The sequence below is a fragment of the Pristiophorus japonicus genome, chromosome 2 (assembly GCF_044704955.1).
Source record: "Pristiophorus japonicus isolate sPriJap1 chromosome 2, sPriJap1.hap1, whole genome shotgun sequence".
In the NCBI taxonomy this organism is placed as follows: domain Eukaryota; kingdom Metazoa; phylum Chordata; class Chondrichthyes; family Pristiophoridae; genus Pristiophorus; species Pristiophorus japonicus.
The window spans coordinates 319,848,433-319,867,950 of record NC_091978.1 but is presented as its reverse complement, the minus strand read 5'-3'; the positions used below and the strand labels follow the sequence as shown (position 1 = coordinate 319,867,950).

General features: G+C 45.5%; 1 protein-coding gene and 1 pseudogene across 2 annotated transcripts in view; one reads left to right on the top strand and one right to left on the bottom strand.

Moving 5' to 3' along the window:
• Positions 1-19,518, bottom strand: part of afg2a (AFG2 AAA ATPase homolog A) — a 594,246-nt gene that overhangs the window by 234,502 nt on the left and 340,226 nt on the right. The window lies entirely within an intron of this gene.
• The window catches only part of LOC139228211 (RLA class I histocompatibility antigen, alpha chain 11/11-like), a 127,140-nt pseudogene that overhangs the window by 88,946 nt on the left and 18,676 nt on the right, over positions 1-19,518 (top strand).

Here is a 19,518-nt window from a genome sequence, read left to right as displayed (position 1 = left end):
CACCCCACTCCAATCCCGCACACCAGCCTCTGAAAAGCCTCAAATCGGGACCTTCACATTGCTGCCCCCCTCCCTGCCTCCTCTCCCCCCGCTCTCCCCCCCACCCCCCCCTCCTCCTCCTCCCCCCCTCCCTCCTCCTCCTCCCCCCCTCCTCCTCCTCCCCACCCCCTCACCCCCATCTGCCCCCTCTCCCCCAACTCCCCTCCCCCTCCCCCCCTTCCCTTCCCTTTCCCCTCCCCCCCTTCCTTTCCCCTCCCCCCCTTCCCTTCCCCTCCCCCCTTCCCCTTCCCCTTCCCCTCCCCCCTCTCCCCAACAGGTGCGCACTATCCGAGATCTTAGAAAGAATAAGCGTGGTACCAACCCTAGAAACACTGCACCACCACCGCAGGGGTGATGGAGTCAACAAGAACAAGCGCAGTGGGCGGTCTTAGAATAAGGTGGACGAGAGATGGGTGCAGCCTTTCTTTGTTGCTGCTGTGGTTGTTATTATTATTGTTACTGTTGTTCTCAATTTAAAAGATTTTTGTAAGTTATGTAAATTTACAAGTTAGTAAGTGATTTTAGATTTTGAAGTGATCATAACTGAAAACTTTGAAAGTTTGATACAAGAATAATTTTATTAAGTACAAACAATTGTTAAACTTTTGAATAAAATACATCTTACATTAAAACTAAATCATTTACACTATTTGTTCCATTATTAACACAACTTTTGAAGTAAACAAGAAACAAGAAATAAACACAATCACAATCACTAAGGAGGTGGTACTTAGTCAGATAATGGGATTAAAGGCAGATAAATCCCCTGGACCTGACGGCTTGCATCCAAGGGTCATAAGAGAAGTAGTGGCAGGGATTGTCAGGAATTACCAAAATTCCCTGGATTCTGGGGCAGTCCCAGCAGATTGGAAAACTGCAAATATAACGCCCCTATTTTAAAAAGGAGGCAGACAAAATGCAGGAAACTATAGACCAGTTAGCCTAACATCTGTGGTTGGGAAAATGTTGGAGTCCATTATTAAAGAAGCAGTAGCAGGACATTTGGAAAAGCAAAATTTGGTCAGGCAGAGTCAGCATGGATTTATGAAAGGGAAGTCATGTTTGATAAATTTGCTGGAACTCTTTGAGGATGTAACGAACAGCGTGGATAAAGGGGAACCAGTGGATGTGGTGTATTTGAACTTCCAGAAGGCATTTGACAAGGTGCCACATAAAAGGTTACTGCACAAGATAAAAGTTCACGGGGTTGGGGGTAATATATTAGCAGGGATAGAGGATTGGCTAACTAACAGAAAACAGAGAGTTGCGATAAATGGTTCATTCTCTGGTTGGCAACCAGTAACTAGTGGGGTGCTGCAGGGATCAGTGCTGGGACCCCAACTATTTACAATCTATATTAACGACTTGGAAGAAGGGACTGAGTGTAACGTAGCCAAGTTTGCTGACGATACAAAGGGAGGAAAAGCAATGTGTGAGGAGGACACAAAAAAATATGCAAAAGGACATAGACAGGCTAAGTGAGTGGGCAAAAATTTGGCAGATGGAGTATAATATTGGAAAGTGTGAGGTAATGCACTTTGGCAGAAAAAAATCAAAGAGCAAGTTATTATTTAAATGGAGAAAGATTGCAAAGTGCCGCAGAACAGTGAGACTTGGGGGTACTTGTGCATGAAACACAAAAGGATAGTATGCAGGTACAGCAAGTGGTCAGGAAGGCCAATGATATCTTGGCCTTTATTGCAAAGGGGATAGAGTATAAAAGTAGGGAAGTCTTGCTACAGCTATATAAGGTATTGGTGAGGCCACACCTGGAATACTGCATGAGTTTTGGTTTCCATATTTACGAAAGGATATACTTGCTTTGGAGGCAGTTCAGAGAAGGTTCACTAGGTTGATTCCGGGGATGAGGGGGTTAACTTATGTGGAAAGGTTGAGTAGGTTGGGCCTCTACTCATTGGAATTCAGAAGAATGAGAGGTGATCTTATCAAAATGTATAACATTATGAGGGGGCTTCACAAGATGGATGCAGAGAGGATGTTTCCACTGATGGGGGAGACTAAAACTAGAGGGCACGATCTTAGAAGAAGGGGCCACCCATTTAAAACAGAGATGAGGAGAAATTTCTTCTCCCAGAGGGTTGTAAATCTGTGGAATTCGCTGCCTCAGAGAGCTGTGGAAGCTGGGACATTGAATAAATTTAAGACAGAAATAGACAGTTTCTTAAACGATAAAGGGATAAGGGGTTATGGGAGCGGGTGGGGAAGTGGAGCTGAGTCCATGATCAGATCAGACATGATCTTATTGAATGGCGGAGCAGGCTCGAGGGGCCCTATGGCCTACTCCTGTTCTTATTTCTTATGTTCTTATTTCCATCATTTATTCCATTAACACAACATTACGGAACAGGTCCAAACAGTAAACATGGTCCATGTGGAATAGTTGTAGCTGAGCCTTCAGGCAGCAAAGCATTCACGGATGAGCTGCTGGCGCAAGGTTCGAGCAATTGTTAAAGGGGCACGATGGCCCGCCTTCCTCCGCCATCGTGCACTGGGTTCAGGTACTTGCATGGCTTCCTCGTCCTCATCCTCCTCGTCATCTGCACCTTCCTCATCATTATCATCAGCCACTCTCACCGCAGGTGGGTCTTCTACTACCAGCTGCTACTGCCTCATGATCGCTAAGTTACACAGCATTCAACGCACAACAGTGAACTGACTGACAATCTCAGGGGAGTATAGCAAGGAGTATAGCAAGAATGGTCCAGGCATCGCAAATGCTGTTTCAAAATGCCAATGGTCCTCTCTATGACTTTGCGTGTCGCAATGTGCGACATGTTGTATTCCGGGTCAGCTTCCGTCTGGGTTATGCGTAGAGGCGTCATCAGCCAGTTGGCAAGGCTGTACCCTTTGTCTCCCAGTAGCCAGTTCTGCCCTTCTGAAACATGGCAGATATAACGCTCTCGCGTAGGATAAATGCATCATGGGCGCTCCCAGGGTATCTTGCATCGAGTGACAGATGCGATGCATGTCGTCACACACGAGCTGTACAGTAATGGAGTGGAAGCCTTTTCAGTTCCTGTACATCTCGGTATCCTCCAAAGGTGCTCGCAAGGCAAGGCAAGGCAATCAATGCAGCCCTATACCTTTGGGAAGCTAGCAATCCTGGAGAAGTCCACTGCCCTGTCATGCATTGCCTGGGCGGTCATGGGGAACATTATGTAGTCATTCCTCAGGATATATAGTGCAGCTGTCACCTGCCGAATGCAGACATGTGTTGCATGTTGAGGCGCACACATCCCTAGTTGTAGCTTGAAATGATTCGGAGCCATAGAATGAAAGTGCAGCTGTAACCTTCACTTCAGCTGACAAAGCAGTCCTCCTGATGCTTCTAGGTTGCAGGTCTGCTTTGACCAACTCTCAGATCTCAGTTACAACTTCTTTGCGGAAACGCAGCCTTCTGACACAGTCTGCATCACTCGCGTGCAGGTAGCAACGTCTGTCTCAATATACCCGAGGTGAATGAGGCCTCCTGCCCAGCACCCTACGGGCTCTGATGTTCCTTATGCGATGACATCGAATCAATTGTCTCCTACGTAGCACCATCATGCAGAAGGCTTGCACAAGGTATGGCATTGTCAGTATTGCCCCCATAGTTAAATTTTACCTTTGCAAGAAGCTCAAAAAGGCAGGAAGGCAGGCAGGACAGGTTATTTGTTCTCTCTCACCAAGATCTGTATGGATGGACCACACCCAGGTCTTGTGACAGCTCCTCCCCCGCCCCCCCACTCCGACTAGTATTCAGAAGTCTTCCGATCGGCACCTTGATCTCCGGGCTCAGTGCAGAAGCCTTCCGATCGATACCTCCCTCTCTCCGCCCGCCCCCCCACCCCCCGAAACTTCCCCTCCCCGAAACTCATTGCAGTCTTCGGAATCCTTCCGATCGATACCTCCCTCTCTCCGCCCGCCCCCCCACCCCCCGAAACTTCCCCTCCCCGAAACTCATTGCAGTCTTCGGAATCCTTCCGATCGGTACCTCCCTCTCTCCGCCCGCCCCCCCACCCCCCGAAACTTCCCCTCCCCGAAACTCATTGCAGTCTTCGGAATCCTTCCGATCGGTACCTCCCTCTCTCCGCCCGCCCCCCCACCCCCCGAAACTTCCCCTCCCCGAAACTCATTGCAGTCTTCGGAATCCTTCCGATCGGTACCTCGCTCCCTGGGCTCAATGCAGAAGACATCTCCCTCTCTCCTCCCCCCCCCCGGGCTTGTTTTCCAGCTGAGCCCCGAGCCCATGTCTGGGCGTGGGACCGATTCTGCCGGCCAAAGTTACGACCCTCCAGCCCTGCTTGAAGGTGTTCGCTGGTGGTGTGTAAGTAAGAAAAAAAATTAAAACTTCTGAAATTCAAAAAACTTCCATTTACAACGTTGACAGGTTAAAAAAGTTGAACTGTATTATTGATTTTTTTTTTTAAAAAGAGTGTTCTTGACTCCCTCCAAAATCTTCGATTAAAAATAATGGTGTCTTTCAGCGCCCATTTGTCAATGTGCGCTGCTTTCTCCTAACTCGCCAGAAGGTTTTTCGGGAGTGGCCAGATACACCGATCTAGGAGGGAACATTTTTGGCCAAACTGCAAAAAATTATGAAAACCCCTATTGCGTAAAAAAAAACTCACCGAGAAAAATCGTAACTAACTCAGTTATGCCGGCGCAGATCGCGGGGGGAAACTTTGAAAAAAAAATATTCCAGAAAAATCCGCGCGCGCCAAAAAAACGCCGCAAATGACCCTGGAAAATTGAGCCCTTTGTCTTATCTAAAAGATGGCACCTCTTGACAATGCAGCACTCCCTCAGTACTGCACTGAAGTGTCAACCTGCATAATGTGCTCAAGTCTTCAAATGAGGCCTGCTGTGGTAAGAATGCGACCACTTAGACAAGTTGAAACCACAGGAAGAGATTGGTGTTAGTAGGCTGTGCAGTGAAGCAACATTTCTTATGAAAATCCTGGTAGATAATTCGTGTAAGTAATAAGTTGTGGCAAATAATTAGTTATCACTCAGAAACCAGCATTATCTCTTGTAAATTTCATGTAAAAATGCACAGGGCAGCAAATTTCACAACATACAGGAAGAGATTCATAGAAATTGTTGCATGGATGTTCTTGCCACACCAAATCACTTGCCTTACAGAAATTGAAGTTCCATTGAAATGGGAGGAAAAGTTCAGGATTGCTGGTTTGGTGACATCCATCTATGTGGAACACTACCAGTAACACTTGGTGCCTCTGTATAAAGTACATCTGCCACCCTGGGGATGATGCAGTCTCTTACGCCCCTGGTGCTAGCTGCGGCACTAGTGTGATAAATGAGTGGAATTAGTAAACCCTCAAGATGTGCTTTCTTCCACTCCGTCTGGAGTCACAACATTGCTGGTAGCAAACAGCTGCAGCTGTTGGGAGAAGATCTGCAGCCGGAAAATGAGCCGCTCAATTATGACTTTCAAACAACTGCAAACCTCATCATATGCAAAATTATTTTTGCGTCCCGTCTGATGTTCTGAAATCCACTTTGTGGTAAGGATTCTGGCTTGCTTTGAACTGCCCCTATTAGAAGTGTTCTATATAATTTAAGGTGCTTTCACAATACAACATTTCAGCTAAACGCACATGTGCTGTTTCTTGCTGTCGGTTGCACTCGGAAATATAAAAATGGCGATCTACCATTATCCAGCGGCAGTGAAGATCTGCGTTTCAGGCTCCTGTGAACTGTTGCCTTGTCCACTTCTGCTTATGATTTAGTGGAGAAATGTGCCAGGTAAATAGTGAGGAGGAGCAGTGCAACATAATGGGCCCAAGTTTCCACACGATAAAAAACGGGCGCCCCTCCGAGCTGGGCGCCCGCTTTTCGCGCCGAAAATGGCGCCGGAAAAAAAACGCGCGATTCTGGAGCGCCCTGCAGCTCCATGTCTGCTTGGCGTGGCGCCCAGGGGGGCGGAGCCTACCACTCGCGCCGATTTTGTACGTGGGAGGGGGTGGGTACCATTTAAATTAGTTTTTTTCCTGCCGGCAACCCTGCGCGTGTGCGTTGGAGCGTTCGCGCACGCGCAGTGTGAAGGAAACATTGGCACTCGGCCATTTTTGTAGTTCTTTGTAGCTGTTTAATTTTTGAACATTTTTTAATAAAAGCACATTGCCCTTCCATGATCAACACTGAGGCTTCTTGCAGCAGTGAGAAGGCTGCAGGAAGCCTCAGAAGTTGAGGCAATCGTTTCCCGACGGCCCCCCCCCTGCCGTCGGGAATGGCTGCTCAACTTCTGAGGCTTCCTGCAGCCTTCTCACTGTCTCCTCCCCCCCCGCCCGCTGCGTTCGGTCGGTCGGTCGGGCCCGCACTCCCTCCCTCCCCCCCCCCCCCCCGTCCGCCGTCGGGAACGGCTTCCTCCTCCCCCCCGCCGTCGGGAACGAACGGCTGCCTCAACTTCCTGCAGAATTCTCCCTGGCTGAAGCACTTTCACACAGGTAGGAAGATGGTTTATTTAATCTTTTCTTTGCTTATAAATTTTTATTCAGGTTGGATTTATTTGTATAATATTTGTAGAAGTATAAATAAGGATTTATTATAGAATTTAATGACTTCCCTTCCCCCACCTCGTTCTGGACACCTAATTTGTAACCTGCGCCTGATTTTTTAATGTGTCGACAAGGTTTTTTCAGTTCTACAAAAATCTTCACTTGCTCCATTCTAAGTTAGTTTGGAGTACGTTTTCACTGTGGAAACTTTGAAATCAGGCGTCAGTGGCCGGACACGCCCCCTTTTGAAGAAAAAATTTTGTTCCAAAGTGAAACTGTTCTAACTGACTAGAACTGCAGAAAAGAAAATGTGGAGAATTGCGATTTCCAAGATAGTCCGTTCTCTACCAGTTGCTCCTAAAAATCAGGCGCAAATCATGTGGAAACTTGGGCCCAATGAAGGGAAATTGGTACAGGGCATGTTTTTCTCCCATAATTGGAGTTGCAAAGTAAATTCACCTTTAAACCAAGTAGGATGATGTGAATGAAGGGTTCAAAAAAGGGAGCAGTATCTATACTGTCATTAGCAAGTAAACAGCTTGAGTTTCACATTTCTATCTGCATAGCCTAAAAGATGGCGCATTTAATGTACAGTTACCTAATTCACAAGGCAGTTGTTACATATTTAAAGAAAATTAAAATCCCAGTTTTCTAGTTTCTTGGACAGTCTTGATATACATCACACACCCCCAACGACATGTGGAAAATTGTCTATTACGCTTCCATAAACATTTTTGCTACCTGTCAAGTGGATAGAATTCTGAATTATTCTGCCATCTGAAAGTAAAAAAAGGCAGTTTACAAAGAACTGTTTTAAGCTAGTACAGAGGCTGTCATGTATTCAACTGTCATTGTAACCCATGTATAAACTGACCTAAGTTGTACACTGTGAGAACACTGACCACTAGGTGGTGAACTTGTGGGAGACACTCCTAACCTGGACTTTCAGGTATATAAGGGGAAGCTCCACCCATCTTCTTCACTTCAGTGCTGGCTAATAAAGGTTACTGGTCATAGAGTGACCTTCTCTCAAGCATGGGCCTCGTGTGCATTTGTACTGTATAGTAAGGACATATTAGAGGCAAATGGAAAAGTAATCAGACAATACAACCGTTGGCTAAATTCATCAGTGACCATTAAGGACACTAGGGGGGAATTTTAACCCAAAAAAAGGGTGCGTCTGGAACAGGTGGGAAGTAAAAATGTAAAAAGCCTCGAACCCGAACCCAACCCACCTCGAATCCACCCACTCCCAGCTTTAATGGAGGCGGGATGGAGGGCGGGCGACCAACATGCTCCCAGCAGGTAGGTCGCTCATTTAGATATTTTAATGAGACTGTGTGCCTCAGACTTTTTCTCTGTTCCAGCGTTAATGCTGGCCGGCTGGGTTTCCCGGGCCTTGGGAAACCTGGCAGCTAAAGGGAGACGAGAACAGCTACATGGAAGAGGTAAGTGCTTTTCCAGCACTGCTTGTGGGCTAGGAGGAGCAGGAGTGCTCCCTCCCTCCGGCCCACCAAGCAAACCTGTTAACCTCCCTAACAATCGGACCCTAACCTCCTACAATCCAATGCAGTCACAATGTCCTCCATGATCCATGATCTCCTCCTCACCACACCCCATGTCCTCCACGGCTCCCCACGATCTTCTCCCCTCATCCTAATGTCTCCAGCTTCTTCCACAATCTTCCCCTATCTCTGGGCCCTCCATCAATGTCCCCAACGACCCCCGCTCTTTCCGCCCCTGCCCCCAAACGATGTCCCCACCACCCACCGCTCTCTCCAACCCCCCATTGATGATCCCCCGAGGTCTCCTCCCCCCCAGTTGATGTCCCCCATGGCCCTCAATCTATTCACCCTCTCCATAGATATCCCCCTTGATCCTCCATCGATGTCCTCCCGACCTCTCGGCGCACCCCGGAATCGATATTTTCCTCAACTCCTCCAGCCTCCACGCCAATGTCCCGCCACCCACCCTCTCCATCAATATCTTCCCTGACCTCTCCGCCCCCCCGCCCACCCCCCATCAGTATCTTCCCTGATCCCTCTGGCCCTCGCATCCATATCTTCCTCAACCCTCGATCCCTTGGTGTGTGCTGAATTGTACTATAGGAAAACAAATCTTTCTTCATTAAGATAACAATCTTCTATTCGGCAAAACAGTGGCATTTTAACTGACTGTTCTGCAGAAAAACAACACAATATTTATGAGATGACATGTTCTGTTTTCCTCTACTATATACATGGGAAAAGATTTAAACTGATAACTGACAGCACCTCCCAAATCCGCGACCTCTACCACCAAGAAGGACAAGGGCAACAAGCGCATGGGAACACCACCACCTCCACGTTCCCCTCCAAGTCACACATCATCCTGACTTGAAAATATATCGCCATTCGTTCATCATTGCTGGATCAAAATCCTGGCACTCCCTCCCTAACAGCACTGTGGGAGCACCTTCACCCAACGGACTGCAGCAGTTCAAGAAGGTGGCTCACCACCATCTTCTCACGGGCAAGTAGGGATGGGCAATAATTGGGAATGGGAGGTGGTAAATCCAGTTGTCGTGGTCCATGTCAGTCCACGTCAGAGCAAATGACTTAGGTAGGAACAGGGAGGAGGTCTTGTTGAGAGAGTATCAGGAGTTAGGAGCTAAAACGCAGGACTTGAGGGTACTAATCTCTGGATTATTGCCCGACCACGAGCAAATTGGCATAGAAACAGTCAGATCAGGAGATTTAACATGTGGCTAAAGGGCTGGTGTGGGAAAGAGGGGTTCTTTTTCATGGGACACTGGCGCCAGTACTGGGACAGAAAGGAGCTGTACCGATGGGATGGGCTCCACCTGAACCGGAATGCGACCTGTGTCCCAGCGGAAAGGATAAATAGGGAGGTGGCAATGGCTTTAAACTATTAAGATGGAGGGAGGGATTTACAAGAAATTAAGCCAGCCTAAATACAAACAAAACAGGAAAGGAGAGCATAGGAGAGAGCAAAGTAAGGGAAGACATCAATGACCACGGAATAAATAGTGTTATAGAACAGGAGTTTAAAATGATGGCTAAAAATAAAGAGAGGGGAACTACTATTAAAATGAGTTAATCTGTCTGTACAGCAATGCGTACAGTGTCCGTAATAAAACCGGGAAGCTGGAACCAAACATAGTAGGGATTACAGAGACATGGGGAGGGGGGGGTGGGGGGGGCCAGCGGGCGTGATTGGTGGTGGGTCGGTTGGGAAAATGCTTTTTTTTGACAATGGGTCAGGACCCCATCATCAACCTGCCGCCATGTGCCTTTCCCAAATGTCGGGTCTGTCAGCGCTGAGCAGACCCGACACACAGCGGAGGGGGAGGCAATTCAGCTCATTATGATCTTGTTAACAGACCATTAAGAACTATTTTGAGCTCTGTTTCAGAGTTTACCCGGTCGCCCACAGAGTCCACGCTGCTCGGGGATCACGTCAGGTAAGCAGGGCAGGAGTTGAATGGCCATGGAATCATCACATTACTTGACAGGTGCACATGTGGTATAAAAGCTCCTATTTCACAACTGTTCACTTTCCAAGCCCAGAATCTATTGTTTACTGCACTTGGAAGACAGATTGAGCTTTATGCAGATTGCAAATGTTTGGAGCAAACACTCTATCTCATTGGAACAACTTCTCTCACCATTGACAGATTTCTTCTGTTATCTAAAGTTCACCTGCCATCTATTATATCAGCATTGGTGCACTTGAAAATATCTCACCGTGGTCGTCAGAATTGCACTACGATCAGCACCAACACCAGCAGCACCAACAGCAACACCATCCTTCTCTGCAATCAACTGATGTTACACAGGACAGAGGACATCAGCACCCAAACACATTGCTGCCCGGGACACCAAGGATAGCCTCACCATGGCCAGATTTACTTGACACTGTACACCCTGACTGCCAGGATAGCACCACCCCACATCAACGCCATAAAGCCTCCCTACAATGGCCCTACAATCCTTTCACATTGATCACCATTGTCTCACCATTCACTGCAACTCACTAAGCCACTTCCAAAGGTGTATCCAGATCTGTCCAAGAATGCAAAATAAAGGTTTCAATGTTTGACGCCACATTAACAGAAACTTTACATGAACATTGCATAAAACAACCAAGTGCCTACCCTTATGTGTTGTTAGTTGATATGATTGGCCTAGGATGAGGTGAGTGTGAGGGGTGGCTAGAAAGATAGGGAAGTGATAATGTCGATAGAGAGTGAGAGAGAGAAAGAGGGGTGGGTGGATGTGCAAGGTAAGTTGGTGTTAGTAAGTATGTGCAGGAATAGGGTAGGGAAGACAGAGTGATGGTGATATGATGAGTGGCACAGCAGGACGAGGCTGAGTGTGGCTTTACAGTAACGTTTCGTGATCTACTGAGATCATTGAAAGATTTTCACCACTGCAGCCAGCTCCTCCTGATGACATCCCTTCTTGTGAACTCCTGTACAATGTGCAACCAGGCTGCGTTGGTCTCCTGGAGAGGTCTCTTCTGCCCATGGGAAGGGAAGAGGACCTCCCTGCTTGCCGTGGCTCTCTCCATAAGCATATGGAGGGAATCATGAGAGAGCCTGGGTGCAGTTGTGCACCTTTGTGCAGTGCTTGACAGTGTTTTCAGCACCTCAATGCTGCAGAACATTGACAATACAACTGTCAAAATTAATTTGTGCATGGTCCCTTTAAGTAAACCAGCTGATGGCACATCATCAAATGATGTCATCAGACCCGCTTCCTTCAATTCGATGGCAAGCGCGCTGGGTGGACTTAATAAGCCCAATCAGGCGGAAATAATTTTAGACAGCGGGCTGGAGCCAGCAGTGAGACCGGGACCCACCACAGAGGTCGCCCACCACTGACCCGCCAAGGTTGGTAAAAATCCAGCCCATGGCTACAGAAAAATCAGGATTGGAAATTAAACATTACAGGGTATAACTTATTTAGAAACGATAGAGGGAAAAAAGAGAGGAGGAGTAGCTGTACTTATTAGGAATAACTTAATAGCAGTAGAAAAATGTGACGCAGCTATCAGCAAAACAGAAATAGAATTCATGTGGATAGAGATAAAAGATAATAAAGGAGCAATCATACTAATAGGGTTAGTCTACAGACCACCTAATAGTGGAAGGGAGGTGGAGGAAAAAATATGCAAACAAATTAGGCAATTGAGTAAAAAACATAGAATAATCATGGGGGATTTCAACTACCCTGATATTAATTGGACAGAAGAGGTAGGTAAAGGGGATAAGGGAATGGAGTTCCTACAGAGTGTACAGGACTCCTTTCTAACCCAATATGTAAAAAACCCAACAAGGGAGGATTTGCTATTGGGTGTAGTAATGGGGAATGAGCCAGAGCAAATACGAGAAACAAAAGTAGGAGAACATCTAGGCAATAGTGACCATAATATAATATATTTTAAGATAATAATTGAGAAAGACATAAGCATGACAAAGACCAAGACAATAGATTGGAGAAAAAATTTGAGGGTCTGAGAATGGAACTTGGGAAAATAAAATGGAAAACAATATTGGCAAACAATGATGTAAAGCAGCAATGGGAAACATTTAAAACGGTGGTCAACAGAGCCCAGGAAAAATATATTCCACTAAAAAATAAGATCAAGCTAAACACGAATGACGCACCATGGATGAACAATGCCATAAGGGAAAAATTGAGGGTAAGGAAAGAGGCATACATTAAGTACATGGGCAGCAGGGGCGAGCATGATAAGGGCGAATATGAAAAGATTAGAGAGAAGTCAAAAAAACAATTAGGAAGTCAAAGAGGAATTATAAAATTAAATTATCAAGGAACATAAAACAAAATAGTAAAATATTTTACAGGCACGCAAAGAAAAAAGGAAGGTCGGGATAGGAATAGAGCCACTAAGGGATGGACAGGATAATACCACAGGCAGAGATATTAAATAATTACTTTGCTTCAGGATTTACCAGGGAGGTAGAACAGGTGGATAAGACATTGGATGATGAGATTAGTAATGAGATAACTGCATTTAAAATAAAACATGGAGATATATTAAATAAACTAATGAACCTCAAAGAGGATAAAAACCCCTGGCCCGGACAGATTACATTCGCGCATTTTAAAAGAATCTAGGGAAGAGATAGCAGAAGCATTACTACACATATTTAGTAATTCGTTATAAAAAGGTATAGTGCCAGAGGACTGGAGGATAGCTAATGTTATACCTATATTTAAGAAGGGAGATAGAACATGTCCAGGAATCTATAAACCAGTCAGCTTAACATCGGTGGTAGGAAAAATAATGGAATCTTTACTAAATGAGAAAATGGAAGAACATCTAGAAACCAAAATTAATAGTCAGCATGGATTTCAAAAGGGGAAGTCTTCCTCGACCAATCTAATATAATGTTTTGAAGAAGTAACAGAGAGAGTAGACAAGACAAGGGTAATGTAGTAAATACAATATATCTAGATTTTCAAAAGGCTTTTGATAAGGTACAACATAATAGACTAATGAATAAGGTCAGAGAATGCAGAGTCAGGGGACAAGTAGCAGATTGGATAGCTAGCTGGCTTCAAGACAGAAAGCAGAGAGTAGGCATAAAGGGTAACTATTCAGAGTGACAGAAGGTGGGAAGTGGTGTTCAACAGGATCAGTGCTGGGATCACTGTTCACAATTTATATTAACGATTTAGACATTGGAATCAAAACACAATTTCTAAATTTGCAGATGACACCAAATTTGGGGGGGCGGGGGGGATAGTCAATACTGAGGAGGATTGCAACAAATTACAGGAGGACATTAATAAACTGAATGGGCACATAATTGGCAAATGAAATTCAACAAATAAATATGAGGCATTACATTTTGGTAAGAAAAATGGGGAGGTCACGTATTACTTGGAAAATAAGAATCTAAATAGGCTTGAAGAACAAAGGGATCTCGGAGTATGAATACACAAATCACAAAGTATTCTCGCAGGTTAACAAGGCCATAAAAATGCAAACTAGGGTTTATTTCTAGAGTGATAGAATTGAAAAGTAGTGAAGTTATGCTAAACTTGTATCGAACCTTGGTTAAACCACACTTGGGAGTACTGCGTACAATTCTGGATGCCATATTATAAAAAGGATGTAGAGGCACTGGTGGGGATGCAGAAATTTACAAAGATGATACCAGAAATGCAAGGGTATACCTATCAGGAAAGGATGAACAGCCTGGGTCTCTTTTTTCTTGAAAAGAGAAGGCTGATGGGTGACCTAATGGAGGTCTTTAAAAGGTTTTGATAGAGCAGATACAGAGAAAGTGTTTCCACTTGTGGGGAAGAGTAACACTAGAGGTCATCAGCATAAGATAGTCGCCAAGAGATCAAATAGTGAATTCAGAAGAAACTTCTTTATGCAGAGTGGTGAGAATGTTAAACTCGTTATCACAGGGAGTGGTTGAAGCGAACAGCATAGATGCATTTAAGGGGCGGTTAGATAAGAATATGAGGGAGAGGGGAATGGAGGGTTATGCTGATAGATTTAGATGAGGAAAGACGCGAGGAGGCTCGTGTGGAGCATTAATGCCAGCACGGACTAATTGGGCCGAATGGCCAGTTTCCGTGCTGTTTTTCCTATGTAAAAAAATATGACACAAAATAATCATATAAATATAAATCAACACTAACACTGTGATATCTGACTTTTCAGTATCACATTTAGATCTTGATGATTGTAGATACTGCATTATAATCTGAGTATAAATCTGTTGGAACAGTAATGTTGTGCTCTGCACCAGCAGGAACAAGGTCGCCACAAGGTGGTAGTCTGGCAGTGGCCGAGTAGTTGTTGAAGAGCTGACAAAATGCCCCAGTATTTATTCCTTGCATGTTGTGACACATCAAGGTTACTGCTTGTCGACTGACACGAGTTTTAATCCTTGACTGTGATATGTGTCTGCACTTATCATTTATGCATAACATTGGTGACACCCACAAATTTGGAACACTACCTGTACCCCACTGCACACATGACTATATGTGTATCCAATACATGATGCGCAATGGTGATAGAAGAACATTTTGATCGAGGAGATGTGTACAGCAATATAATATCAGCATTAGCAAAGCCACATTAAGATAGTCAACATGAAATCTTGGCTCTGCGTCACTATGCGAGAAATCGTGGCGGAGGTGCGGCGAATGATCGGGGCGGAGGAGCGGCGAGAGATCGTGGCGGAGGTGCGGCGAGAGATCGTGGCCCAGGAGCGACGTGATCCATGTCCAGGAGAGACGAGGGTTCGGGGCCCAGAAGAGGCGAGGGCCCAGGGGCAGCACGGGCCAGCCCACATTTCGATCTACGGATGGTAGGAGCATATGTGTGCACTAGGTCCGTGCAGCAGAGTCTGGTCTCCAGTCGTTTTGGTTAACCCTTGCCACTGGATCAAGACTTAGCTATGTCAAGCCTGTGTGGTGGCTGGTGTGCAACAGCCACCCCACGTTAAAAGAATCCACGCACGGGCATCTTCCATCCTTCAACATGTAGTTCGGGACCTGGAATATCAGGTCCCTCATTGAAACACCTGTGAACTCATCCCTTTTGGGTGTGGAAACAGGTCATCCTCGATACGAGGGACTGCCTTATACTACGACTATACCTAACAGCATTGTAATATTGTCAGCCAGCACCACCCAGACTGTCACAAAGATGGTGGGTCTGGAATATGGACCTATCACATTAGTGCTGCAGGTGATGCTCCACTAATGCTGAGACAGACACACGAGGGGGAACTGCACTCTTCCTGAGTCATACCTGATCTGGGAAATATGTAAACAAATGGAAGAATTTTCCATTCCCTAACAGTGAAGACAAATGTAGATCCCTTGCAGTCAGAATCAGGTGAATTTATAATGGGGAACAAAGAAATGGCAGACCAATTGAGCAAATACTTTGGTTCTGTTTTCACAGAGGAAAACACAAATAACCTTCCGGAAATACTAGGGGACCGAGGGTCTAGCGAGAAGGAAGAACTGAAGGAAATCCTTATTAGTCAGGAAATTGTGTTAGGGAAATTAATGGGATTGAAGGCCGATAAATCTCCAGGGTCTGATAGGCTGCATCCCAGAGTACTTAAGGAAGTGGCCCTCGAAATAGTGGATGCATTGGTGGTCATTTTCCAACATTCTATAGATTCTGGATCAGTTCCTATGGATTGGAGGGTAGCTAATGTAACACCACTTTTTAAAAAAGGAGGGAGAGAGAAAACAGGGAATTATAGACCGGTTAGCCTGACATTGGTAGTGGGGAAAATGTTGGAATCAATTATTAAAGGCGTAATAACAGCGCATTTGGAAAGCAGTGACAGGATCGGACCAAGTCAGCATGGATTTATGAAAGGGAAATCATGCTTGACAAATCTTCTAGAATTTTTTGAGGATGTGATTAGTAGAGTGGACAAGGGAGAACCAGTGGATGTGGTATATTTGGACTTTCAAAAGGCTTTTGACAAGGTCCCACACAAGAGATTAGTGCGCAAAAATAAAGCACATGGTATTGGGGGTAATGTATTGACGTGGATAGAGAACTGGTTGGCAGACAGAAAGCAAAGAGTAGGAATAAATGGGTCCTTTTCAGAATGGCAGGCAGTGACTAGTGGGGTACCGCAAGGTTCAGTGCTGGGCCCCCAGCTATTTACAATATACATTAATGATTTGGACGAAGGAATTGAATGTAATATCTCCAAGTTTGCAAATGACACTAAGCTCGATGGCAGTGTGAGCTGTGAGGAGGATGCTAAGAGGCTGCAGGGTGACTTGGACAGGTTAGGTGAGTGGGCAAATGCATGGCAGATGCAGTATAATGTAGATAAATGTGAGGTTATCCACTTTGGTGGCAAAAACAGAGAGGCAGAATATTATCTGAATGGTGACAGATTAGGAAAAGGGGAGGTGCAACAAGACCTGGTTGTCATGGTACATCAGTCATTGAAAGTTGGCATGCAGGTACAGCAGGCGGTGAAGGAGGCAAATGACATGTTGGCCTTCATAACGAGAGGATTTGAGTATAGGATCAGGGAGGTCTCATTGCAGTTGTACAGGGCCTTGGTGGGGCCATACCTTGAATATTGTGTACAGTTTTGGTCTCCTCATCTGAGGAAAGACATTCTTGCTATTGAGGGAGTGCAGCGAAGGTTCACCAGACTGATTTCCGGGACGGCAGGACTGACATATGAAGAAAGACTGGATCAACTAGGCTTATATTCACTGGAATTTAGAAGAATGAGAGGAGATCTCATAGGAACATATAAAATTCTGATGGGATTGGACAGGTTTGATGCAGGAAGAATGTTCCCATTGTTGGGGAAGTCCAGAACCAGGGGTCACAGTCTAAGGATAAGGGGTAAGCCATTTAGGACCGAGATGAGGAGAAACTTCTTCACTCAGAAAATTGTGAACCTGTGGAATTCTTTACCACAGAAAGTTGTTGAGGCCAATTAGTTAGATATATTCAAAATGGAGTTAGATGTGGCCCTTACGGCTAAAGGGATCAAAGGATATGGAGAGGAAGCAGGAATGGGATACTGAAGGTGCATGATCAGCCATGATCATATTGAATGGTGGTGCAGGCTCGAAGGGCCGTATGGCCTACTCTTGCACCTATTTTCTATGTTTCTATGTGACATCAGTCACTTTGATGAATACAAAATATTTAGAGGCAACTTTGTGTGATTATCTTCGATTCGGGAAAAGTACAAAAATATTCCAATTTATTCTTTAAGTATTAAAGAGCGTGCAAAACAGAATATGCATAGGCACTGCATGATATGATAAACATTCCCACATATGATCATTTACGAATTCTTCATCATCATCATCAATGTCCATTTTTATAGCACCTTTAATGTTGAGAAAGATTTCCAAAGAACCTCACAAATGGAAATATACATGGAAAGAAACACTGAGCTGAGAAAAGAAAGAAAAGACTTGCATTTATATAGCACCGGTCGTCTCAAAGTGCTTTACAGCCAATGAAGTACTTTTGGAGTGTCGTCACTGTTATAATATGGGAAACACAACAGTCAATTTGTACACAGCAAGCTCCCACAAACAGCACACTGCCACAAACAGCAATGTGATAATGACCAGATACATTGTTTTTATGTTGATTGAGGGATAAATATTGACCAGGACACTGGGGATAACTCCCCTGCACTTCTTCAAAATAGTGCCATGGGGTCTTTTATGTCAACCTGAGAGAGCAGATGGGGCCTCGGTTTAACATCTCATCCGAAAGACGGCACCTCATACAGTGCAGCACTCCCTCAGCACTGCAATGGAGTGTTAGCCTAGATTTTATGTGCTCAAGTCCCTGACTGGCACCTGGAGCTGCAACTTCTGACTCAGAGGCGAGTGTACTACCCAGTGAGCCACAGCTGTCACTGAGAAGGGAGAGATTAGAAGGGTGACTTAAATCCTGGTCAAAAATGGGTTTTGAGAAGACTTTTAAAGGTGAGGAAAGAAGTGGTGAGGTGATTGATGTTAGAGGGAGTTCCAGCGAGTGAAGGTAAGGCAACTAAAGCTCTGCCACCTTTGGTGGGGCAAAGGGAGGGGGCGTGTACAAAAGGGAGTCAGAGGATGTCCCAAAGTGCTTCACAACAAATGAAGTACTTTTGAAATGTAGTCACTGTTATATTGTATTAAAGGAAGGATACAGGTGAAGGAATATTAGGCTGGAGGAGGTTGCGAGAGTCTATGGAGGAATTTGAAGATAATTATTGGGCTCAATTTTCCCCAGTGATTTGCACTGTTTTTTGGAGCAAGCCGCTTTTTTTGGTCTAAGTTAAAAAAAAGTTTCCTCGATCAATTTGCACCAGCCTAACTCAGTTACGATTTTTTTAGGGACGTTTTTTTTCAGCCAAGAGGGCATAACCTGCCACGCACGCCAATTCTGGCTATTTAGGGAGGTTTGGCCAGCTGAGAGTTGCTCCAGTTCTTTTTAGGTCAGTGTATGTGGCCTCTGCAGAAAAATCTTCTGGAGAGTTAAGGAAATCGGCGCAGGTGAGTACAGCAGATGCCTGGACAGCAGCAGCAGGAAAGGCAAGGGGGCGGGGGACGGGCGGGGGGGGGGGAAGCCTTTCGGGTATACTTGGATGCGGAGACCAGGAGGGAGGAGGCAATTCGGCCTGGGATAGGAGCGGGGGAGCGGACTGGGAGGCCACTTGGCTAGGGCTAAGGGGCGGGCGGGGGAGTGGACAGGGAGGTCCTTCGGCCAGGGCTAGGGGCAGGGGCAGGGGCGGGGGAAGCAGACCGGCAAGGCTCTTGGGGCTAGGGAGATCAGAAAAGAAGGAATTGGAATAATCAGTCGAGAGATGACAAAAGCATGAGTAAGGATTTCAGCTGTGGAAAGACTGATGTAAGACAGAAGCAGGCAATTTTATGAAGTGGAAATAAATGATCTTGGTGATGGATAGGATATGGGGCTGGAAGCTCAGTGATAAACAGGATGCTAAGGTTTTATATGGTCCGTCTCATCCTCAGAGAGTGGCAGGGAATGGGTTAAAATCAGCAAAACTCTGTTAACTGCATATTAATTCGCACCAAGTCCTGTTCATCCATCACCATTGTGCTTACTGACCTACACTATCTTCCAGTGCAAATTTAACATTCTCATCCTTGTTTTCAAATCCCTCCATGGCCTCGCCCTCCCTATCTAGGTAACCTCCTCCAGCCCTACAAGCAATGTTCTCTTGAAGTTGCGTGGCTGTGTTTGGAGCTCCCGCGCAGCTAGCGCACCGGCCTTTAAATAGAAAAAAACGCACATGGTCAGGAATTTGAATGGGCCGCTTAACCTGCTAAGGGGCCGCGCACCTATAAAAAATTAAAGAAACATTGTCTACAAACCTTTGAGAACTCTGTGTTCCTCCAATTCAGGCATCTTGCGCATCCCCGATTTTAATTGC